Below are 26,089 nucleotides of genomic sequence, written 5' to 3'. Positions count from 1 at the left end.
AAAAAATAGCAAACACAGATATCAGAAATGACCCCAACCTTAATAATCTTCTCCTTTGAAGTGGCTTGGAAATCGCAGTACATAGAGCCATTTACATGAATCAGTGCAAGCCTATGATAAAGGGCCACCTGTGGAGTTGCTGTTCCTGCTCAGAACAGGGAATTAGGGCTCAAATGATGAGAGCAGGCTCTGAATTGGCTACAAGGGAGGAAAAAAAGGTCTGGCTGATGAGTAATCACGTCACCCTGTGGGGGATGTTTCTGAGGGATCGTTTGATGCCTTTGCTATTTATTTATCTGTGTAAGTGAATAAGGGCCACAATGGCCATTTTTCTACTGTGCTGGTGAAGCAAGATCCAAGATAGCTATAAAGAACCAAATAAATAAACGAAATGGTTAAATTATAGTAAAAAAGGGGCTCAGATGAGCTGACTCATGAGACCTCAGATATAAATCTGATGAAGATATAGTGGATGCACAGTAATACACATGAAGTAATAAACACAGGTGCCAACAATATATGCTAGGGGCATTAAATGAATAGGACAGGTGAGATCTAAGCAATGAGAGTAACTTACCTGCAAATGGTCTGGGGACAAAATCAACTCATTTGCAGTTGACGCTATTGAAAGTGATGCTTTGTACTTCTTTCACTGGAGGATCTCTGTGCTTGTCAAATCCGGGCTCCTATATAGGATTGTTAATTTTGGTTGGATGTATTCCTGGACGTTTCATCAGATGACACAATCTTTAATTAAAGAGTAATCTTTCATTCCTGCAGACTTCAGGACAATCCTGCAGGACTGGCAACCCTACCCCTACAATATGCTTGAATGAATAGGCCTTGCTGAGGGATTCTCTGCATTAGCTGGGGGAATGGAATCCTCTGTCCCCAGGCCAGAGACTATCAGCAGTCCTATTCTGGGGCTGCTACTGCAACCATGTCTATGCTGTCCAATCAGTTTAGCAAAGGCAACCACAATGAAGACTGATCGAAAGCTTATGCTCAAATAAATTGGTTAGTCTCTAAGGTGCCACTAGTACTCCTTTTCTTGATGTGGTCACTTCCCTGATATCATGAACAAGTGTCTTGTAATTGGTGGACCTGATGGGAAGCCTGATGTATATGCAAGGATCTAGAGCTGCTGCCTATCATTCATCTGCCTGTGGCATATAATAGGTTAGCCTACTGAGGACTTAAATACTTTGCTCTAATTTCAGTGGTTTAATGTGGGGGTGGTGTTGGTGGCCTGTGATTTATGGGCAGGCAAACTGGATGATTTGGTGGTCCCTTCTTGTCTTAAACTCTGAATTTCTCTTTCTTTCTCCCCCTAACAAATGTATGTATGGACCCAGATTTTTAGAAACGGCCTCTTTCTTTGCTGGCTCTCTGCATGCCCACAAATTGGTGTCCTTGTATGAGCATAAGCTTTAGTGAGCTATAGCTCACTTCATCGGATGCATACTGTGGAAAGTACACAAGATCTTTTTATACACACACAAAGCATGAAAAAATTGGTGTTTACCACTACAAAAGGTTTTCTCTCCCCCCACCCCACTCTCCTGCTGGTAATAGCTTATCTAAAGTGATCACTCTCCTTACAATGTGTATGATAATCAAGTTGGGCCATTTCCAGCACAAATCCAGGTTTTCTCCCCCCTTCCCCCCCCAAACCCACTCTCCTGTTGGTAATAGCATATCTGAAGTGATCACTCTCCTTACAACGTGTATGATAATCAAGGTGGGCCATTTCCAGCACAAATCCAGGGTTTAACAAGAACGTCGGGGGGTGGGGGGTAGGAAAAAACAAGGGGAAATAGGTTACCTTGCATAATGACTTAGCCACTCCCAGTCTCTATTCAAGCCTAAGTTAATTGTATCCAATTTGCAAATGAATTCCAATTCAACAATCTCTCGCTGGACTCTGGTTTTGAAGTTTTTTTGTTGTAATATTGCAACTTTCATGTCTGTAATCGCGTGACCAGAGAGATTGAAGTGTTCTCCGACTGGTTTATGAATGTTATAATTCTTGACCTCTGATTTGTGTCCATTTATTCTTTTACGTAGAGACTGTCCAGTTTGACCAATGTACCTGGCAGAGGGGCATTGCTGGCACATGATGGCATATATCACATTGGTGGATGTGCAGGTGAACGAGCCTCTGACAGCGTGGCTGATGTTATTAGGCCCTGTGACGGTGTCCCCTGAATAGATATGTGAGCACAGTTGGCAACGGGCTTTGTTTCAAGGATAGGTTCCTGGGTTAGTGGTTCTGTTGTGTGGTATGTGGTTGCTGGTGAGTATTTGCTTCAGGTTGGGGGGCTGTCTGAAAGCAAGGACTGGCCTGTCTCCCAAGATTTGTGAGAGTGTTGGGTCATCCTTCAGGATAGGTTGTAGATCCTTAATAATACGTTGGAGGGGTTTTAGTTGGGGGCTGATGGTGACGGCTAGTGGTGTTCTGTTATTTTCTTTGTTAGGCCTGTCCCGTAGTAGGTGACTTCTGGGAACTCTTCTGGCTCTATCAATCTGTTTCTTCACTTCCGCCGGTGGGTATTGTAGTTGTAAGAATGCTTGATAGAGCTCTTGTAGGTGTTTGTCTCTGTCTGAGGGGTTGGAGCAAATGCGGTTGTATCGCAGAGCTTGGCTGTAGACAATGGATCGTGTGGTGTAGTCAGGGTGAAAGCTGGAGGCATGTAGGTAGGAATAGCGGTCAGTAGGTTTCCGGTATAGGGTGGTGTTTATGTGACCATCGTTTATTAGCATTGTAGTGTCCAGGAAGTGGATCTCTTGTGTGGACTGGACCAGGCTGAGGTTGATGGTGGGATGGAAATTGTTGAAATCCTGGTGGAATTCCTCAAGGGCTTCTTTCCCATGGGTCCAGATGATGAAGATGTCATCAATATAGCGCAAGTAGAGTAGGGGCGTTAGGGGACGAGAGCTAAGGAAGCGTTGTTCTAAGTCAGCCATAAAAATGTTGGCATACTCTGGGGCCGTGCGGGTACCCATAGCAGTGCCGCAGATTTGAAGGTATACATTGTCCCCAAATGTAAAATAGTTATGGGTAAGGACAAAGTCACAAAGTTCAGCCACCAGGTTAGCCGTGACATTATCGGGGATAGTGTTCTTGACGGCTTGTAGTCCATCTTTGTGTGGAATGTTGGTGTAGAGGCTTCTACATCCATAGGGGCCAGGATGGTGTTATCAGGAAGATCACCAATGGATTGTAGTTTCCTCAGGAAGTCAGTGGTGTCTCGAAGGCAGCTGGGAGTGCTGGTAGCATAGGACCTGAGGAGGGAGTCTACATAGCCAGACAATCCTGCTGTCAGGGTGCCAATGCCTGAGAAGATGGGGCGCCCAGGATTTCCAGGTTTATGGATCTTGGGTAGTAGATAGACTATCCCAGGTTGGGGTTCCAGGGGTGTGTCTGTGCGGATTTGATCTTGTGCTTTTTCAGGGAGTTTCTTGAGCAAATGCTGTAGTTTCTTTTGGTAACCCTCAGTGGGATCAGAGGGTAATGGCTGTAGAAAGTGGTGTTGGAGAGCTGCCGAGCAGCCTCTTGTTCATATTCCGATCTATTCATGATGACAACAGCATCTCCTTTGTCAGCCTTTTTGATTATAATGTCAGAGTTGTTTCTGAGGCTGTGGATGGCATTGTGTTCTGCATGGCTGAGGTTGTGGAGCAAGTGATGCTGTTTTTCCACAATTTCAGCCCGTGCACGTCGGCGGAAGCACTCTATGTAGAAGTCCAGTCTGCTGTCTCGACCTTCAGGAGGAGTCCACCTAGAATCCTTCTTTTTGTAGTGTTGGTAGGGAGGTCTCTGTGGATTAGTATGTTGTTCAGAGGTGTGTTGGAAATATTCCTTGAGTCGGAGACGTCAAAAATAGGATTCTAGGTCACCACAGAACTGTATCATGTTTGTGGGGGTGGAGGGGCAGAAGGAGAGGCCCCGAGATAGGACAGCTGCTTCTGCTGGGCTAAGAGTATAGTTGGATAGGTTAACAATATTGCTGGGTGGGTTGAGGGTACCATTGCTGTGGCCCCTTGTGGCATGTAGTAGTTTAGAAAGTTTAGTGTTCTTTTTCTTTTGTAGAGAAGCAAAGTGTGTGTTGTAAATGGCTTGTCTAGTTTTAGTAAAGTCCAGCCACGAGGAAGTTTGTGTGGAAATTCTAGGTGGACTCCTCCTGAAGGTTGAGACAGCAGACTGGACTTCTACCCACCCGCCTCTTCCTATCCCTCTTCAGACCCTTCCAGCAGGCTCCCACTACAGCTGGCTGCTGCAGCCTGGTGAGTCTTCCTCCTGAGGGGATCTAGTACTTAAAAGTGAAAAAGCCTGGAAGACCTATTAGCACAACATTGAAGCCATTTAACAGACATTTGCCAGCCCCCAGGTATTGTTTCTGAATTTACTGACAAAAACAGTTGTGCATTACTGTAATTATTTACTCAGAACATGTGAGTCTACAGGACCTTAATTTAAAATTTGCTTTAAAAATATTTCATTAGTGTGTTTCTGAAGATTATAAAATCATAAAAATCCTTGCATAGATTTTTAGATGCACGATCTAAGTCTTCATCTTTAGCCTTAAATGCTTGGATCTTCAGACATACAGGTTTTTAAATAAATCGTTCAGAAGACCACCCTTATCTAAAATACACATGTGAGCCCGGACTGCTGTTGGGCATAGGGGCACCAGTTTAATAATACTGCGTAGGGCCCCATAAATTCTAAGGACGGCCCTGGTTTTCACCCACGTTTTGGCAGTGTGCTTAGTACTGCAGTCTCTGTATACATAGGACTGAATGAGTTGACTTTTAAAGCTATATGGGGAAGGGGTCCTGTCATTCAGAGGGAAACCAGTTATGGTTTGGGTTTTTTTTAAAATACCCTCTGTTGGGAGAACAGCTGAAAGACGCAATATATGTGGCTTAATCATGCCATGGGGCTGAATTAACTTCATAGCTATAAATAACATCCATGATTTAAACACTAAACCTTACAACTTGGGGAGAGAGATGGTTGAGGCTGACTTTGACTTTGAAGGTAAATATCATTCTAGCATAGTTTTTCCATCTTTTGCAGCATTAGAGAGAGAGGCAAGGTGCTGAATACAATTTTAAGCTCGTATTTCTTTTGTTCTGTCCTCTGTGTTTCCTGGAGTCAAAGTCCAAGTTCTAAGCAGTATCATTGAGGAGAATACAAGGTGTGAATATTAATTATAGTGGGGCAAAAAGAAAAGGAGGACTTGTGGCACCTTACAGACTAACAAATTTATTTGAGCATAAGCTTTTGTGAGCTACAGCTCACTTCATCGGATGCATAAGCAGTGGCTTATAGCCGATTTTTCAAAATGTTCTGAAAGTCACATGGATACTCAGAATGCCATGAAATTTGCTGTGCCTCCTTGGGTTTGGGGGTAGAGTCTAAACTTGGGGTCATACATCTGTGCTGGACATACTTGGTGCATGGCCGAGGCACAAACTGATGAGACTGTGGTGGGGGATTGAGTGGGCATGCTCCGTGCATGCATTAAGCACACAGTAGTGAGACTAGGGGGAGGAGCTGAGAATGGGCATGCTCAGTACGTAGTGCAGGTCCACAAGTGCTAACGCCCTTGGATGGGAAAGAACACCTTTTGAGCTGAATGGAGCAGCTGCAGTTGGCATTACCTTAACTTCGTATTACCTGTTTTTCAGAAGTTTTAAGTTTAGCCACTTTCAACACTCAGGAAGGGCATGAAGCTGCACTGGGCAACCTTAACTGCAACATTAACAAACTTTCTTGGTGGTTAATATATTTAAAAGGAAAACCCAAGGGCAACATGACATTTGTCTGAATGTAAATAAACAGTGCAACAATTCAATCCCGCCACTCATTCTCACTATGCAAATACACATATGCACAAACAAGGTAAGCCTTTGGACACAGAGAGCCTTGCTACTCTTCAGGGCAGATGCTTTCAACGCCCTAAGGGGTTTGGATGCCTAATATCCATTAACATGAATTGAGCATCCAGATGCGCTAAGTGGCTTTTAAAAGTTCAGCCTAAACTTTAGTGTATAAAAGGTGGTTGAAAAAAATTCCAAAGAAACATTTTTTTGTTGTGGTTGGAATTTGCTGATTTTAGGGCTGTTGATTAATCGCAGTTAACTCATGCGATTAACTTGAAAAAATTAATCATAATTTAAAAAATTGATTACTCACACTGTTAAACAATAGAATGTTGTACCAATAAAATAAAAACCAGCAGGATCTTATTAAAGGGAAAAAGGCAAAATACCACATTTATTGTGAATACAGAAAGAATCATAGTAAGCAGTTAGTTATAGCTATAACATTCCATTCAATCTCATATTTATTCTCACATTCATTCATACAAACACACACATACACACCCACACACACAGGTTCTGCAAGGTTGTTATCATAGTTACCAGCCTTAGAGTTGCTCATGCCAAGCCACTGGCCAGGTGGCCTGGACATGAGGAGGGAGCAGGGCCTTGTCAGATGCTCATCTGATGCTCCTGGAAGTTGGTTTTCAGAATCAGACCCCAAAGTTCTCACTTTTTAGAGTCTATTTTTATAGGAATTTCTTCCTATGCCAGTCTATGGGAATTGCTTCATCATGCTGTTGCTGAATCAATCAGCAGATAGCACATTCCTGACGGCTCCAAGATGTTATCTCATTCTTTGGTTCTCCCATTCTTGAGGCTGTTGGGTGGATTCCAGTCTGCCCTCCGGGGGGGGGGGGTCCTCTGGTTATTTCCACTTGACGCCTTCTTCAGCCAATGGACACTGGATTCTTAGGCTGGCACCTCCCTGATCATTCAGTTATTATCCACACCAAGCATCCATCCACATACATCCTCTATCTCTATTTTAATCACAATTGTTAATACAACAAAAGGGCATGAAAGTCTCTGGGTGCTGTTTCTGTTGTTAGAGTATTGTTTTGGGTCTCTCTCTCTGTGAACTGCTTTGAGAACAGACTCTGTCTTAGAATGTACTAACACAGTTAGCAGCTTGCAAGTTTCACACATAGAGGGAGAGAAAGAGTACCAAAAACCAAGAGACCTCTTAATTAGTAATACCCTGGAATTTGAACTCTGGGGAATCAAACTCATTTGTGATTTTAATTCAGAACTTCTTTAATATGATCCAACATAATCCCCCTTTTGACACTAAGATTTATAATCGTCAGTGTCACTTTCTATGTAGCCTATTCAAGAGAAAGTACTGTGAGGCAATTTGAGTTTGTGATTCCAATTCATGCCACATACATGATCCTAGTGATGTATCTTTACTATAAGGTTCTGGGGCAACAGGCAAGGTGAGGCACACCCACTTTTGAGGAGTCCATTCGGTACAACCTCTAGTGTCCAATAGCTTCCCTCCCTCCCCAGCCCACTGGCTCAAGGTCCAGGGTAGCCAAAAGGATCCCATGTGTAATATGGGGAGTGGGTTAACCTTCAATACCTTTGCCTCCAGGGACTGTTGGTGTGCAATTTTGACAACAATTTCTCCCATTAACAAGTCTGGTTTACAACAGTGGAAACATATTGCATCCATTCATATTGATAAGTGTCAAACAATGATCTCTTTCTTTTTTTAACAAATGCATCAAACCCTTAATATTTCCCAATATGACCCAGAACATTTTGTGTTCCAAAGTAGCTAGTGCAAGTATCTGCATTTCAGTGCATCCCATAGCTATGGCTGTGTAGTTTCCTATTTCTAATATATATATTTTTTTTTATGGATAAGCCATGTGGTAGTATTAAGCCATTACTAAAGATTCCATCGGCCTTTTAGGTTACCCAGACCAATTTGGACCAAGTCTACATTGGCATGTACTTGTTTTTGTATCAGGCTGTCCTGTAGCTGGGACAGAAAGCTTAATTTATTTTTAAGTTCCTGCAGGTCTTCAGTATTTTTTTTTTAAACACACAACAGTGCTAGCAACAAGACAAGACAAAACATAGAACACAGAACACAATTTCTATTGTGACAGTAGATTCATGGTATTGGGTTGCTTTTCAGCTGGCATCAGCTTTTCCTGATTTTCTGAAAGACAAAAAGAACATGTTTCTACCCCTTTTGGGGTGGCAGATTATTGCTTAAAATATTTCTTTTACAAATACCCTTGCTGATTGCAGGCAAAACAGAGAAATTGCCCCCATATTTTCCTGTTTTTGTTCTATAGGCAGGCCAGGTTTCAATGGCTTTTATCTTTTAAGGGTTATGGGGAAATTATCCCACTGTTTAGTCATTAAATCCCTGAGTTTTCCTTCTTATACAGCAGACCAAGTTTATAATGTTTTTCCTGCTGTGTTAAGCTTTAAGTTTTATTTACAGGTAATAACTGAGAAGCATCATTACCATACGACCTTAAAGGATTTTTCCAAAAATCATACACACTATACGTTGTTACAGGGATACTTATTATCATTAAATTTATTAAAATTATCTTGTTATCCCATGCCTTTTATTTAGACAATTTGTTTGCTGACCAGGTATGTCCTTTATCTGCAGCTCCTTTGTGCTGCTAGTTCTTTCCTTCCTTTATCATTTAGGTAATTTGCATTTTCACAGAAACTTCCTGCTTTTGGATTTAAAGCCATCAGCAGCTCAGAGACTCTATCTTAAAAGGAACACAATCAACTTTCACCAGAGTTTTGATTACTTTTAACTTCTGCTTCCAAAACACACAGCAATCTGAAAAAGAACACCCAACCTATTGTGGCTCCCTTTGGAGCCCTAATAGCATTTTAATTAAGTAGCATGGTATGTTTGCATTTCTTTTGCCCCTTCTACAATATACCCTGCACATGTTCTGGGGCAAATGCACATTCCTTCCATAGTTTAACTTCTATAACATTATCCAGATCCATTTTTACATAAGGTGTCACTATTTCTTTTTTTGCTTACAGAGTTTTCATGTACCTTTATCAAAGTGACAGTCTGATTACTCAGAGCCATTTTAAGACTCAGTGTTTCTAACATTGCTTCTTTTTGTTTTGTGCACCTCACCCCTGCTGTTGCTTCAGAGAGGCACTGTCTTTTTTTAATTTTTTTTTTTTTACTACAACTCTCATCTGCTGTTTTGTTACAAAAACAAACAAACAAAAAACAAACAAACAAAAAGAATCCCTTTTTTTTTTTTTTATATTCTCCTGATTTTGACTGCCCTGCTGCAGCCACAACTTAAAAACATTTTAAATTTTGTAAAGCATTGAGTTACCTTTTAAGGGTTAAATGCCAAATCCCAAAGCCAAACAACACTAATTACCTGTGTCTAGCAAAAAGGTCTGTCAGTTTTGCAACTTTGAATTAAAGAGTCAAATGGATTTTTAGTGGCATTAACAAAAACAAAACTAACTGGTCCTTAGAACTTTACATATTTACACACACACAGACAGATACATACACATTTTCTTTTCCTTCAACATCCCTTCCACACTGCTCTGTTTTTTACATCTTACATTCCCTTTATACATTTGACGCAGTTAAGTTCCAATAGAACCCTCTTATGTTCTTTTAGCAAATTTGACTAAATTGTCCAGTCAAATGATTTTAATCAGATAGTTTATTTTTGCCTGGCTAATTTACAAACATTCCTTTGGAAAAGGGCCCATTTTTCTTTCAGAATGGCTGCAAAGAAACCAAGAATGCTCAAACACTTTTCCTTTTTAACATTTTCGGTTAAAAGTTGTTTGGGTGAAATACAAAGTTTAACTGCTTAATTCCCTCCAGCCTCTGCAGAGTTAACTTTTTTTTTTTTTACTCTCTTTTCTCTTTGTAATTATGCCTGGGGGTGCCATACATAGGACCTTCTCCCCCTTTACCTGCCTCCCTCCAGCCTCTGCAGAGTTAACTTTTTCACTCTTTTTGTATTCCTGGAGTGCCTCTTTCACTATTTTCAGCTGGCTTTGGATATTTGTAGCCAGCACCTTCCAATTGTCTGCTCCCTTTTCCGTTTGTGCCTTTTCCTCTTTACATGAAGACAAGCGGAGGGAAGAATCCTTACATGCCTCCCACAACAACCAAATTGCTGCTGCATCTCTTTTGGCAGCACTAGAAGGTTTGTATATGAGGAAATACTGATCCAATCTATCCTCTAGGTCCGAAATAGTGCAGACATCAGCTAGGGCTTGTTTAGTCCAAGGACTGTGCCCACATTTTTGAAGGATTTGTTTAAAAGGTGTAATTTCTTTAACAAAAGGTGAGGTTGGAGTTCCTTCTGACTCCATTCCTCCCTCTGGTACTGGCTTACCCTGTTTTCTTTTAAACATCTTAACATGGATATTTCAATCTCTTTGTCACTGCTGGTATTACTTAGCAAGTGACACAGCCTAGATTCTGAAATCATAGCTTAATCTATGCGTTTTTCCCCTGCTACCTTCCCGGAGGTCAGCAGGTCCCCTGCTACCTTCTCGGAGGCCAGCAGGTCCGGTTAACCTGTTCTTCCCTGCTACCTTCTCGGAGGCCAGCAGGTCCCCTGCTACCTTCCCGGAGGCCAGCAGGTCTAGTTTAATCTGTTTTCCCTGCTACCTTCTCGGAGGCCAGCAGGTCCCCTGCTACCCTCTTTAATCTGTTTTCCCTGCTACCTTCTCGGAGGCCAGCAGGTCCCCTGCTACCTTCTCGGAGGCCAGCAGGTCTGGTTTAATCTGTTTTCCCTACTACCTTCTTGGAGGCCAACAGATCCCCTGCTACCTTCTCGGAGGCCAGCAGGTCTGGTTAACCTAATAGAAATGCCTAGCTCACTAGAGCTGGCGGTGTGCACACCAATATTTACAATAACTGAGGTTTTTTACCAATATTCCCCCTTTCGCAATTCTCCACCAAAATGTTGTACCAATAAAATAAAAACCAGCAGGATCTTATTAAAGGGAAAAAGGCAAAATACCACATTTATTGTGAATACAGAAAGAATCATAGTAAGCAGTTAGTTATAGCTATAACATTCCATTCAATCTCATATTTATTCTCACATTCATTCATACAAACACACACATACACACCCACACACACAGGTTCTGCAAGGTTGTTATCATAGTTACCAGCCTTAGAGTTGCTCATGCCAAGCCACTGGCCAGGTGGCCTGGACATGAGGAGGGAGCAGGGCCTTGTCAGATGCTCATCTGATGCTCCTGGAAGTTGGTTTTCAGAATCAGACCCCAAAGTTCTCACTTTTTAGAGTCTATTTTTATAGGAATTTCTTCCTATGCCAGTCTATGGGAATTGCTTCATCATGCTGTTGCTGAATCAATCAGCAGATAGCACATTCCTGACGGCTCCAAGATGTTATCTCGTTCTTTGGTTCTCCCATTCTTGAGGCTGTTGGGTGGATTCCAGTCTGCCCTCCGGGGGGGGGGGGGTCCTCTGGTTATTTCCACTTGACGCCTTCTTCAGCCAATGGACACTGGATTCTTAGGCTGGCACCTCCCTGATCATTCAGTTATTATCCACACCAAGCATCCATCCACATACATCCTCTATCTCTATTTTAATCACAATTGTTAATACAACAAAAGGGCATGAAAGTCTCTGGGTGCTGTTTCTGTTGTTAGAGTATTGTTTTGAGTCTCTCTCTCTGTGAACTGCTTTGAGAACAGACTCTGTCTTAGAATGTACTAACACAGTTAGCAGCTTGCAAGTTTCACACATAGAGGGAGAGAAAGAGTACCAAAAACCAAGAGACCTCTTAATTAGTAATACCCTGGAATTTGAACTATGGGGAATCAAACTCATTTGTGATTTTAATTCAGAACTTCTTTAATATGATCCAACAAGAATACCTATTGAAATTTATTACAAATTTTTGATATTTTTCTACATTTTCAAATATATTGATTTCAGTTGCAACACAGAATATAAAGTGTACACTGCTCACTTTATATTATTATTATTACAAATATTTGCCCTGTAAAAATGATAAAAGAAATAATATTTTGCAATTCACCTCAAAGAAGTACTGTAGTGCAATCTCTTTGTTGTGAAAGTGCAATTTATAAATGTAGATTTTTTTTATTACATAACTGCACCCGAAAACAAAACAATGTAAAATTTTAGAGCTTACAATTCCACTCAGTCCTACTTCTTGTTCAGCCAATCGCTTAGACAAACAAGTTTGTTTACATTTGCAGGAGATAACGCTGCCTGCTTCTTGTTTACAATGTCACCTGAAAATGAGAACAGGTGTTCCCATGGCACTTTTGTAGCCAGCACTGCAAGGTATTTATATTCCAGATGTTCTGCACATTCGTATGCCCCTTCACGCTTCAGCCATCGTTCCAGAGGACATGCTTCCATGCTGATGACACCATTAAAAAATAATGTGTTAATTAAATTTGTGACTGAACTCCTTGGGGGAGAATTGTATGTCTCCTGTTCTGTTTTACCTGCATTCTGCCATACATTTCAGTTACAGCACTCTCGGATGATGACCCAGTATGTTGTTCATTTTAAGAACATTTTCACTGCAGATTTTGACAAAACGTGAAGAAGGTACCAATGTGAGATTTCTAAAGATAGTGACAGCACTCAACCCAAGTTTTAAGAATCTGAAGTGCCTTCCAAAATCTGAGAGGGATGAGGTGTGGAGCTTGCTTTCAGAAGTCTTAAAAGAGCAACACTCTGATACAGAAACTGCAGAACGTGAACTACCAAAAAAGAAAATCAACCTTCTGCTGGTGACATCTGACTCAGAGGCTGAAAATGAACATGTGTTGTTCTGCACTGCTTTGGATCGTTATTGAGCAGAACCCATCATCAGCGTGGACGCATGTCCTCTGGAATGGTGGTTGAACCACAAAGGGACATATGAATCTTTAGCGCATCTGGCACATAACACTTGCAACGCTGAGTACAACAGAGCCATGTGAATGCCTGTTCTCATTTTCAGGTGACATTGTAAACAAGAAGCAGGCAGCGTTATCGCCTGCAAATGTAAACAAACTTGTTTGTCTAAGCGATTGGCTGAACAAGAAGTAGGACTGAGTGGACTTGTAGGCTCTAAAGTTTGACATTGTTTTATTTTTGAATGCTGTTATTGTTTGTGCATAATATTACATTTGTAAGTTCAACTTTCATGATAAAGAGATTGCATTACAGTACTTGTATTAGATGAATTGAAACATATAATTTCTTTTATTTTTACAGTGCAAATATTTATAATAAAAAATAAATCTAAAGTGAGCACTGTGCACTTTGTATTCTGTGTTGAACCTGAAATCAATATATTTGAAAATGTGGAAAACATCAAAAAATATTTAAATAAATGGCATTCTATTATTAATAATTTTTTAAAATCATGCCATTAATCATTATTAATTTTTAATCACTTGACAGCCCTAGCTGATTTGTCAGAAATCAAAATTTTTCATGGTGATGGTTCAATTTTGATTCTATTTCCATGGAAACCAGACAGAGGTCCAATGGAACCTGTCTGTGAAGCAGGTTTCCTCTCAGCTCACCGGCATGGCTTCTCAGCAGCCCTCCTGCTGAACTGCCTCAGCATTGGAGGGCTCTGGGGCAGCAAGCCATGTTCGCTTCCCTGGAGCCAATGCTCCGATCCCTTTCATAGAGAATTTAGAAATAATTGGTTTTCATTCCGAATCGTAACAAAACAAAACTTTGAGCTGTTGAAATCCTCCACTAAATTGTATGTTACCTGTCTCCGCACTGTCCTGTCACCACACACACACACCCCTAGAAATGAGGGAGACTTCCAGCATGCTGGTGTTTGAACTGAACCAAACGGTATCTTGTGCAGTGCGAGTCAGTATTGCGGCTGTTTTTTCAAGCGTTGTCCACTTTCATCATTCACAGGTGAAGTGCACTTGGTTTGTATTCGTATTTGAAATGTGACGAGGCGCCTCACTGGAAAGAGTTAACTGTGCCGGCCCATTAATAAATGGATTCATTCTTTTAAGGTGTATGGAACGTGCTGCGTTAGATGGAGAGAATGTGATGTCTTAATAGACTGGGAGACACAGGAGGCTGAAACCATTTGTCTGCATTAAAACTGTGCAGCTCCCCTGCCAGAGACTATCAGTGTTACACTCCTACATTCCAGTAGAAAAGCTACTATCAGATCACAGCTTCCCCAGCCGAAACCCTGCGGCAACGAGGACATTGTGGTGTGTAAAATAATGTATGTTCCACCAAGCTGATAGCCTAGTGCTTTAGGACTGTCTAGCTGTATCTGAATTACATCTGACCCATCCCTACAACTAACTGCGTGATGATATTAGCTTTTTGAATGTATTGCACTGGTTTTGGTGGTGGTGCTAGAAACGGGGTGAGTTTAGAGCATATAAAAGCCAGTGATCATAGCTAGGGACAGGGATGGAGCAGGCAAGTGCTATAAAAGCTTCATAGAGATACTCACAACATACACAAAGCTCTGTCAAGTATTCAGCTGAGAGAGACCAGAATCTTACTGTTACCCATGCTTAAGAATTTGTTGGGTTCTTATGGACTCAAACCAAGCTCCCCAGATCTGAACACCCCTGAACTTGGCAGCTGACCCTTATCTTTGTGCTGGATTGAACCAGAACCCCTGCTCTAAACACCCAGACTTTGCCAAAGTTCATACCTGGTTCTGAACTTAATGACTCGGTTCTATTGCCAGTAAACCCATTTTAGGTCCTGATAATAACTGTCACAGAAACTGTCCTACATTTCAGACCACCTCATGAACTAACTTTATTATTCTGCGTGCACCTCCCTATACTCTACCCAGATTGATTATTGCATCCCCAGATGCTTCCAGTCCTGATGCCTGCACTCAGGCAGAATCCCAAATGTCTTCAGCTGTGGCCGTAGTAACTAAAGTAGTTCACTGTGGGACAGTTTCAGGAAGATGGGAACAAGAGAACAAAATTCGAATGAAGCAAATGGCATGAATGAGTCTCATGACAGTGTGGGCAGCTATAAAGTTTTATTGTCACGAGTATCCTGTAGCTACATTATTCATGAGCAAGTCATGCAGGTGACAATATAAACTTTGCAGTCACCCCCATGCACCACCAGGCAGTTTAATCTTATTTATTTCTCTTCTTTTAATAGGTTTTTGTGAGGTGTCCAAACCCTTCCTGCTTTTTTTTTTATTTCTATTTGACACATTTCAGTTACTATGGAAACATCAGTCACATTGGTAAGGGCAGAGCCTAGCAGTGACTGCCACAAGTGCATGAACATATTTTTTCCATGATTTGCAGATTAATCAGAGGTTGGAGAAATAATGAAGTTCATGCAATTAATGCTATTCGTTGTTTTGTATTATACTAGCTTGTTGAAGACCCAACTAAAATCAAAGCTCCATTGTGCTGCATATAAACATAGTAAGAGACGGCCCCTGTCCCAATGAGCTTATAGTCTAAATAAGCAAGGGTGACAAAGGGTGGGAGAAAGGAACTATTATCTTCATTTTACATCTGGGGAACTGAGCCACATAAATATTAAGACCCCAGTGCTTGCTTACATGCTTAACGTTAAGTGCATGAGACATCCCTTTGAAGTCCGTAAAACTACCGACAGACTTAAAGTAAAGCACGTGTTTAAGTATTTGCAGGATTGGGGCCTAAGTGACTTGCCATGGTCACATGCATATTCTGTGGCAGTGCCAGGAACTAACCAAGATTTGTGTCCAGTTCTTGTTCTTAATCACAAGACCTCCTCTCCCACATGAAAAAGTGGTCATGTTCTTGGCATAGCGGCATAGTCACAGAGTTTAGGGCCAGAAGGGCCAACCGGGTCATGGAGTCTGACCTCCTGCACATCATAGACCACCAGCACCCGTGCACTAAACCTAACAACCAAAATTAGATCAAAGTATTCCAGCCCACAGGAGGCTCAACTATGATGTGCCATAGGAAGAGACTAGGAAGGACCGAGGTGCCTGAGGCCTCAGCAATGGTAGGAGAATGTCCATATATCTATACAAGATCCATAGAGACAGGGGTGGGTGGGGTGTATGTGTGTGTAATGCACGTGTGTATATATATTATTCTGTCGTAAATAAACCTGAGGACTAAACTTATACAAACACAGGGCTTCATTTTCCTAAGTGTTGGGTATTTTGTTGGAAATCTAGTTAATTAGAATAGTAGATTTTAAAGCCAGAAGAGACCATCATAATCATTTAGTCTGACCTCATGTACAATACAGACTAAAGAACCTTACTCCATAATATCAGCATCAAATACATAACTTCTGTTTTGAGCTATAGCATCTCTTTTAGAAAAAAACATCCAGTCTTGACTACAAGTGATGGAGAATCCTCCATATCTCAAGGTAAATTGTTCTAATGGTTAATTTACCCTCTTTGTTAAAAATTTGCACTTTATTGGTAGACTGAACTTGTCTGGCTTCAGCTTCCAACTTTTGTATCTTTTTATGCCTTTGTCTGCTAGATTAAAAAGCACTATCAGAAAACTTTTTCTATGTTGGTACTTATAGACTATGTTGAAGTCCCCTCTTAACCTTTTCTTTGACAAACTAAATAGATTGAGCTTCTTTCAACTCTCAGTGTAAGGCAGGTTTTCCAGACTCTTATGTCATTCTTGTTAAGAGTTTAGAGAAAAGCTACATCTTGTTTGAAGTACAGACACCAGAACTGGACAAAGTATTCTGGTTATAGTCCCAGAAATGCTGTATAAGGAGGTAACACCAACTCTTACTCCTACTTATAGGTCCAAAAATTGCTTTCACTCTCTTAGTTACCACATTGCACTGGAAATTCAGTTATCTACCATGACCCCTATGTCCTCTGAGAGTCTCTGCTTCCTAGGACACAGAATTATTAGTATACATAGGGGCTAGATTGTGCCTTTAAGACATAGGCCTATGGTCTGGGGGGATGGGGAATTGCGCACACCCCAGTGGGAGCTCTCAGAGGCATTGTGCCTGACTCAGACACCATTTCTGTGAAGAGACTAGAGGAGCATAAGCCGGAGTGGTATCTGTTGCATGCTTTAACCACTCTTCCCCCAACACACACATACCAGATGGGGCCAGCTGTGCTGTCCGGTGCAGAGGGAAGGCAGAACCATGACCACATCCTTAGTGGCACCGGCCTTCCCAAACACCAGTGCAAGCCTCCAGAAGTCTTTGTGCTTTTTGAACACAATAGTTAGGACTGAGTTTGGCTCCTGCACAGGTATCTGGGGCTCCTGTCAGCTCCCTTCCCACCCACACAAGCTGCAGACATCTGGCACTCAGTCATTACATAATGAATAACTCATGTGCCAGATTTCCCTTCCCCCCCCCCCACCCTTTTTTTCCCCCCAAAGCATTCTGGAGCGGCTTGTGTAATTCTCGGATTTATTCATTATTTTGAAGTATTTTGCAATAGGATTTGTGTGCCCGTATATGAACCATTCTAGAGTGGTGTAAAGCAGCCGAGGATCTGGCCCATTGTGTCTGAAGCAAGCAAATGCCTCCATGAGCACTGGGGGAATCTAGCAAGTGGCAGCATCCTCTACACCACGGGTTCTCAAACTGGGGGTCACGACCCCTCAGGGGGTTGCAAAGTTATGATGTGGGGGGTTGTGAGAAGTCAGCCTCCAGCCGCAAACCCTGCTTCGCCTCCAGCATTTGTAATAGTGTTAAATATAAAAAAGTGTTTTTAATTTTATTAATTTTATTTATTTGCACTCATAGGTTTGCTGTGTGGAAGGGGTCACCAATACAAAAGTTTGAGAACCACTGCTCTGCACCCTTTGACAGGGTCCCACCCATCCTGCATCATATGGTGTTCCTCTCACCACTGCCAGTGCCAGATTTCCTCAGGCCTTGCACTGTGGGGTGGAATTTTCTAAAGGGTTTAGCATTGCCCTAACTGTGCTCCCATTGAAGTCAATGGGAACGGAGTATGATGTTCTAAAGTGCAATCCAGACTGGTGAGGGGCTGTGTCACTCCTGTCCTGCAACCTATGGTACCTCACTTGCTTCACAGTTGTAGTTCCCACTCTAGGCTTGTTGAAAACAGCCAAACAGCATGCAGTTCACACCTAAGCATCTGTGTATAGCCACAGGTTTGGTCCAGCAACTCTGACCCTACCAGCCTGTCAGCAAACAGCAGCCACACTCTGGCTTCCAGCAGCCTTGGTTACTACCTGCACACTCCCCCAACACACTCCCAGTCCCAGATTTTCGCCCCAAAAACATGTCTTGGACAGTCCAGATCTATTAGGTCTGTTGCTCCTCTGAAAGGATCAATATACAACAGTCTGCTACCTTAAATGGAGTTACTTTCAAACAATTCACAATACTGTATTAGTTTAAATTAAAGAATAAAACAAGTTTATTTAACTACAAAGAGAGATTTTAGGTGCGTACAGGTATAAGGCTTTAAAGTCAGAAATGGTTCCAAGAGAAATAAAGATAAAACACTTTCTAAACTTTAAAAAACTAGACTTGGTTCACAGTGAAATTCTTACCACAGATTCCCGGTAACATTGCTGACCACATTTCAGATTCGGATCTGTTCCCAAAGTCCAGAGGCTGTTTTATTTGTTGTCTTAAGTGGAAAAGAGAGAGATGGACAGGAACACATAACTCCTTGTGTTTTCCCCCCTCACTTTTATAGTTGTCACCTTTTGAAATGCATTTTCCTGAGGGTTACCCCTAGTTAAAGTTCATTCAAACAGTAAAGAAGGCAGCATGGTGTCTGGTAGTGAAAGAGTTTTTCTTCTCACCTCTGTTTTCTGAAATGCAGATTTCCCTTGTCTCCTCTCTTCCCCTCTCGCTGTCTGAGGACCCTGTTTACAACTTACATTTAAACTGAGGAAAACACACATTCCTTTGTTTAGGCAGACCTGTTTTAACAACTTTTTCCTAGGCAGGGCTGCATGTTTTTGAACATGTGCTAATAACATCACATCGGGAGACTTCATAACTTAAATGGTGGTGCATACATTTCATCATGATATTATTGACCAGCTAGTTAGTTAGTTTTCAAATGATACCTCACAAGGCATATTTTGTACAAAGGTTATGCCTATGGCACATAGAGTGTGATTAGTATTTTTGGTCACACACAGCTAAACCAATACCAAACTATATTGAAAATCCCATCCCCACATCACAAAGACAGAGATTACACCTGCCGAGCAGAGCTGAAAGAGGGTGAAGGGGTGGTTCCTTGCATCCTCCCTTTCCCTCTAGCCCTGTCACTGCAAAGAGCTAGGCCCAATCTTGCCCTCAGACTCCTTAACCCTTGGGTCCTAGAGTACTAGCAAGTAGCAGACTGGAACTTGCTCTCCCTCCGTCTCTCTTTCTACATGTACACAACAGTCACAGCTATGAATAGACAGTTACCTTGTAATGAACTGGTACCACTGTATGCAAAGGTTTTTGGAATTTCTATGCAAGACTCAATGAATATAGAATTAACAAGTGCCTTGGAGACAGTCCTAAAATGAGATGCCACATCTGAAGAGTTGTCTTTATAAGGGGATTTTGAATACAAAATACCAGGGTTTATGCCTTGTGCTCACATGAATTCATACTGAATTTAGTAAGAGTACTAAAGAGGTTATTTTTCATCCTGTACTAAGACAGGAACTTTGCCAGATTTACAGACTTGCAGTCGAGGCTGCCCCTTTGGCTGGCTGATAGATACCTATTACATGTAAATCAGTTGAGGGAGATATTCCCTTCTGGTTGCTGTTGGATGTGAGTGGAGCTGGGGGGTCATAGGAGATCTGGGGTCTGCACCTTTTGGATAAACAAACAGGCTTGAGTAAAATAAGAACCAGGCCAAATTTTGCCCAAGGCCTAAACTGACACCTCCAATATATATATATAGATAGATAGATTAGATTAGATTTTGGAATTCCACTTCCAGTAACATAAATTCAATCAATCTAATGTTACTGGAAGTGGAATCCCAAAATCTATATATAATGTGGGAGGGTCAATGTAGGTTTTAAAGTTTGGGGCAGGGCTGCCAGAATCGGGGACCAAGGGGCCATACCTCCCCTTTTTACTGGCCACAAGGGGGAGCGAGCGGGGGGCGGGGGCGAAAGGAGCAGGGAGTGTGGGGTCTTAAGGAGAAAGGGTGGCGTGGGGGGGGCAGGGCCATGATTTGAACACTTGTGGCCCTCCCACTTTTAGGGGCCTTCTGCTGCTCCTGATTTGGGGTGGTTCTTCATTTACCTAAGCCCATTTACTACCAGAAGTGGAATCACCATATCTCATGAAGAAGGCAGTTCTCATTGTTATATCCATTCCGCTTGAAACCAGGAAGTACCAAGGGCATCACGAGAGAGCCTAGACGTTGGGAGATTTTCAGATAAGCTTTGGATACATACTGTTCATACTTCTGAATTTTCATCCAAATGATGGGCTGGAAGTCTCCATTCCTCCTGCAGGAAAAATCTAAGGGGAGGTGGGGGAAGGAACTGCACTGGGAATCCCACAAAGTTCTCTCCTTGCGGAGCCTCATCCATACCTTAACTGACTAACTTTCTAGGCTCGTACATAAAAAATCCTGCATATACCATGGATTCCTAGGACTCTGCAGGGAACAAATGCATGTGTCCTGAAGCCCTACAAGCTTATTGCTGGGCCTTGCTGTTGCAAGAGCAGTCTAAACTCCATTAGCCAGCACACAACTGAATGAACGCTAATGCACTGGGCTCCAGCTTAGCGGCTCATCACTAAGAGCCCAATCTGGCACTGTCATTGATGAGTACTCACTGTTCTCTCACCAGCAGCTTCACTGAAGTCTGAGACTATTCATACAGGTAAGGTACCATTCAGTAAAAATGACATAAATGGGCCCTAAGGTAGAGCATCACAACGACGTCTATGGTACCAAAATACCAGTGCTGGTGATATATCACAATGGCTGGGACTTTCTACTGAAAATAACTAGCACAGTAAAACTTCCAAATAGTATACTACAGTCAGAATGACAACTGCCATGATATGCCACTCCTGCTAAAGATGCTATTGATCCTTCTGCTGGTAAAAGCATTTTCGTTCTTTCTCTCTTTCTCTTTCAAACACATAGACACACAGCAGATGAGCTGTCAAATCTTCCACAGATGGTTTCCCCATTGGGGTTTGCATTGCCATTTAGAAGCTCCTGTTTTACAGCCTCCTCTCTGTGTATGGATGCCTGTTTTCCATAATTAAGTTCTGTTCCTGCCCTGTTTTTGCAAACCCTTTTCACTCCGATGCTCACAGTCGACGATCTCCCAAAATTGCTATGATATTTAACAGCATCCAAAAAAGAAAAAGGAAAAAAGGCAGTTAGGTGATTGGTACACTTAAAGGAGACATTGCTCCTAAGCCCTGGTCTACACTAGGACTTTAGGTCGAATTTAGCAGCTTTAAATTGATGTAAACCTGCACCTGTCCACACGATGAAGCCCTTTATTTCGACTTAAAGGGCTCTTAAAATAGATTTCCTTACTCCACCCCTGACAAGTGGATTAGCGCTTAAATCGGCCTTGCCGCGTCTAATTTGGGGTACTGTGGACGCAGTTCGACGGTATTGGCCTCCGGGAGCTATCCCAGAGTGCTCCATTTTGACGGCTCTGGACAGCACTCTCAACTCAGATGCACGATTGTTTGCTGTTGCTCTGACGCAGGGAGGGGCAACTGACGACACGGCTAACAGGGTTGGCTTACAGGGAGCTAAAATCAACAAAGGGGGTGGCTTTACATCAAGGAGTATTTCAGGCAGGACTTCACGAAGGGCTCCAATAAGAAATGGTGCACCTAAGTTATTGTTCTTATTGGAACAAGGAGATTAGTCTGGCCTCTGATTGATACATGGCTAGATTTACCTCGCTGCACCTTCTCTGTGAGTGACTGCAGTGTGACCTAGAGGAATGAATCCCCTAGACGGGGGGGGGGGGGGGGGAGGGGTTGCAAATGAGTACAAAACAAATCTGATCTATTTCTTGTTTTGATCCACTCCATCTATCTTTTACATCTTTGGCTGGCAGCAGACGGTGCAGAAGGACTGCATGCCATCCACATCTCATGGCTGCTCGGCAGAAGATGGTACAATAGGACTGCTAGCCATCCTCATCTCTTGCCTGCCTGGCAGAAGATGATGCAATAGGACTGCTAGCAATCCGTATCACCTACTTGCTCACCATAAGATGGTTCAATAGGACTGACTGCAGGACTAAAGAGAATGACTTGATCAAGTCACTCCAAATTTAGTCCCTGCGCCCATGTCTGCCCAGGCGCTCCTGATCGACCTCACACAGGCGACCAGGAGCACCTCGGACATGACGATGACGGCTACCAGTCCTATTGCACCGTCAGCTGCCACAAGGCAATGGGTTGCTGTTGCTTTGTAGCAATGCAGTACTGCGTCTGCCAGTACCCAGGAGACATACAGTGACAGTGAGCTGAGCGGGCTCCGTGCTTGCCGTGGTATGGCGTCTGCACAGGTAACTCAGGGAAAAAAGGCGCGGAATGATTGTCTGCCCTTGCTTTCACGGGGGGAGGGAGGGAATGGGGGCCTGACGATATATACCCAGAACCACCCGCGACAATGTTTTAGCCCCATCAGGCATTGGGATCTCAACCCAGAATTCCAATGGGCAGCGGAGACTGCGGGAACTGTGGGATAGCTACCCACAGTGCAACACTCCGGAAGTCGACGCTTGCCTCGGTACTGTGGAAGCACTCCGCCGAGTTAATGCACTTAGAGCATTTTCTGTGGGGACAAACACACTCGAATATATAAAACCGATTTCTAAAAAAACGACTTCTATAAATTCGACCTAATTTCGTAGTGTAGACATACCCTAAGTGTGCATTTATATTCCCAAATATATGTTTGGGGATTGGAGATGTGGGGGAAGAGAGAAGCTGGGGAAGGGCTTATTAGTAATTAACTGTATTGATCTTTCCCCAAAATTGTTTTTAAGTTGCTTTTTGTTTGTTGTTTCAGCTGGTAGGGAGATATACAAAAGTAAGGTCTCACAGCATGATTATAATTAAGATTCAAAAAGCCCATTAAGAAAAGGAGTACTTGTGGCACTTTAGAGACTAACCAATTTATTTGAGGATAAGCTTTCGTGAGCATGTTGCATCCGATGAAGTGAGCTGTAGCTCACGAAAGCTTATGCTCAAATAAATTGGTTAGTCTCTAAAGTGCCACAAGTACTCGTGTTCTTTTTGCGAATACAGACGAACACGGCTGCTACTCTGAAAAAAGCCCATTGTCTGTAGAAAACTAGCAATTGATGATAATATAAAGGATATTTAAAGAGCTTTGTGAACTATGCCATAGATTTGCATCAATAATAAACTTGCTAAGTATTAACAAACATATTTTAACCATTAATTCCTTATTTAATATATAAGGCAAAATGACACTAATTGATTCCTTTAAAAAAAAAAAAACAAACCCTCAGTCATATTTGTTTGTAGAGCTCAGCAGTTACTGATGCTTCAATCCTTCCCCCCCCATAAAATAATATTACATAAATGCTAATATCCCAACATTGCTGATCAACCCCGTCATTAAAGAAAAAAATCCCAATGCCCCCTTCCCCACCCCTCAAGAAAAATTCCCTACGGTTTACAGCTCAGCATGTGGGATACTTTACAGTTATATAGCTCCTTTCTTTCTCTACTGATTTACATACTGTATTAGGGAGTATACCAGAAATATTTTTCCTACTAGTGAAATGCAACCACTTCTGGGCAGAGTACAACATCGGTGCACATGAACACTGTATTACAATTTAGGGCAGAAGACTCTGTACCCAGCTGAAGCTGCAGGAACAACTTAAGGAGGAACTCCGGTATTCAGATACCATGGTGATGAGAGTGGAGTAAAATCTGCATAGATACAGGATAGTCAGAATGTACTTAACCCAGTTAATAATTTGGCAACACCTCCCAGTGCTCTAGCACCCAAGTGGTCAGGATTTGAGTCATGTTATACAAATGATGAAAGCAGCCCTACAATAACAAATGGCTCTGGGACCCAATTCTCATTGACTGTAATGGGAGCAGGAGCTGTTTCTCAGAGCAAGAACTGGAAAACATTCATTGATGTGACAGGCATTGGTTCCAGTGCCAGAGGATTATTAACCAACCTGGATCTCTTCTTTGCATTATGATATAATAGGTGGACAATGGTCTTTTCAACTGTGGGATGAAGTATATGTAAATGGATAGTTAGCTGTATTTATTGAAAAGTGTTCCTGGTGTCAGATGGTTTCTCAGGGGCGAATGGCATCCCAATGCTAATCACTACAGCTCTTTGTGGGGTGCTGTGTGAAATCACCGTGTATACAGTGGTAACATCTCTCCAAGCCATTTTTAGACCCAGATGATTCATTTACCACCTACAAATATGCAGGGTCAGAATTATTATAGGTAAATGTTTCAGAGTGGACCCTTCCCTCAGTGGTTAAAGCTTGTTTACTACTTCCTTCAAAGCAGACAATGTAACACAGGGCTTGATGTTACTCAGTATAAAAGATGATGAGCTGCAGGGGTGGTGATAAATACTTCAATCACTTACCAAAAGCAAACCTCTGAGATGTCTCCTCATTAAATCAGATGAAGCCACCTTAGAAACATGGGTCTGTAAAAGGAACCAATATAGCATGAGTGTCTTCTTTCTTATTCTATAAGGTTTCCTTTTCAAAGGATGCTACTAAAGGGCACTGAAAGCATGAGGCATCTGTGTGATCAGGAAGGGGTGCTACATGCCCCTAGGGTCACAAATAGCGGTGTGAGGTTATGTAGTAGAGGTGATGAAGGTCAAATGGAGGTGAACTCCTCTCCTTAGTGATTTAGGGTTGTCTTGTGCTTTTAGGCATAGCCCTAAGCAGGGGACAGGTGTGTAAACTTTACCTCCCTAGAAGTTAACCCTGGGTGACTTCATAGTTTATGGACACCTCTCAAAGAAACAGTTCCCTCCCATCTTCCCCCTTGTCTGTGGGGCAGAGGGAGGACTGCTCATTCCTTATCGCTCCCTGCCTATGGGGTGAGGGGGCAATGAGGAAAGTAAGCAGGCATATATCCTGTGCACCCAGACCCAAGAGTCAGATAGCCCATGCAGGGACCTGGGGGTGTTTTTACTTCCCTGCAGAGGCATGTGGTTCCAGGCACGATCTAGCCCTCTGAATCGATCTCTAAGTGTTTTGTTTGTTCTTTGAATTAATGTTCCTAGCAGATCAAGATGACAAGATATGTTTGCACATGAGATTTGAGAAACAGATGGAAGCGATGAGGCAGGGAGATACAAGAAGGATGTTAGGGACAACAGAAGATGCAGGGGAGCACATACTGACATCAACAGACTGAAGGGATAGAAAGGAAGATGGTTCTAGAATATGAATGGGAAAAGAGGGCAGGGGACAGGAGACGAGAGAAAGAGATTAGATCTACGCTGGAAGTCGGAATGAGTCCATGATGTGTTTTAGAACAGAAATCACAGTTCTAGCTACTGTATAATTTAGATACTCTAATAGCACTTTAAATTTCAAGGCACAGATGTCTCAGATCCTGTTTTTACTTACATTGTAACCTTTGACCATGTTAATTACCAGGGCTCAGATTCCCCCAACAAGTTCTGCATGTGGAGTGGAATCTATCCATGCGGTTCTCTCATTTCCTGCATGGAAGGGCACTCAACTGCCTCCACAGCACCGCTGCCCTTCTTCAAGTCCCCACAAAGACCTTTCTGTGGGTCTAGAATTTGCACGGGGAAGGGGGTGGAGACTGGCTGGCCAAGGGGAAGTGGGCAGGTCAGGGAGGATGCAAATCATTCCATTCAGACCCAGTGGGCAATCCCAACCCGAGAGGGTCTGAACTGCAAGGAAGTCAGGGTAATGGGAAGTTTGCCAGGGGCCAGAGCAGCATAGATGTCCTACAGATGCCTGGGGATCTGCTACGTTGGGCTCTGCAGCATTTTCCATGGGGGTGACCTCCTGGTGAGATGGCATGGTGAAGCTGAACTGAATTTCCATGCAGTGAGTTTTCCAGGAGACTTCCTCTCCCTGAGCTGCCTCCAGTGGGTTTAGTCATGGGAGGGGATGAACTGGCTAGACAATTACACTTTAATTATCATGTAACTGATGGGAAAAT

At 42.5% G+C, this 26,089-nt stretch overlaps 1 protein-coding gene across 7 annotated transcripts in view; it reads left to right on the top strand.

Annotated features, from left to right (window-relative positions):
* LRFN2 (leucine rich repeat and fibronectin type III domain containing 2) overlaps window positions 1-26,089 on the top strand; it is a 228,792-nt gene that overhangs the window by 141,255 nt on the left and 61,448 nt on the right. The gene's annotated exons all lie outside the window — the stretch shown is intronic.

This window comes from Lepidochelys olivacea (assembly GCF_965140295.1).
Source record: "Lepidochelys olivacea isolate rLepOli2 genome assembly, chromosome: 3".
Lineage (NCBI taxonomy): Eukaryota > Metazoa > Chordata > Testudines > Cheloniidae > Lepidochelys > Lepidochelys olivacea.
The sequence above is the reverse complement of the archived record's forward strand: the minus strand, read 5'-3'. Positions and strand labels throughout refer to the sequence as shown.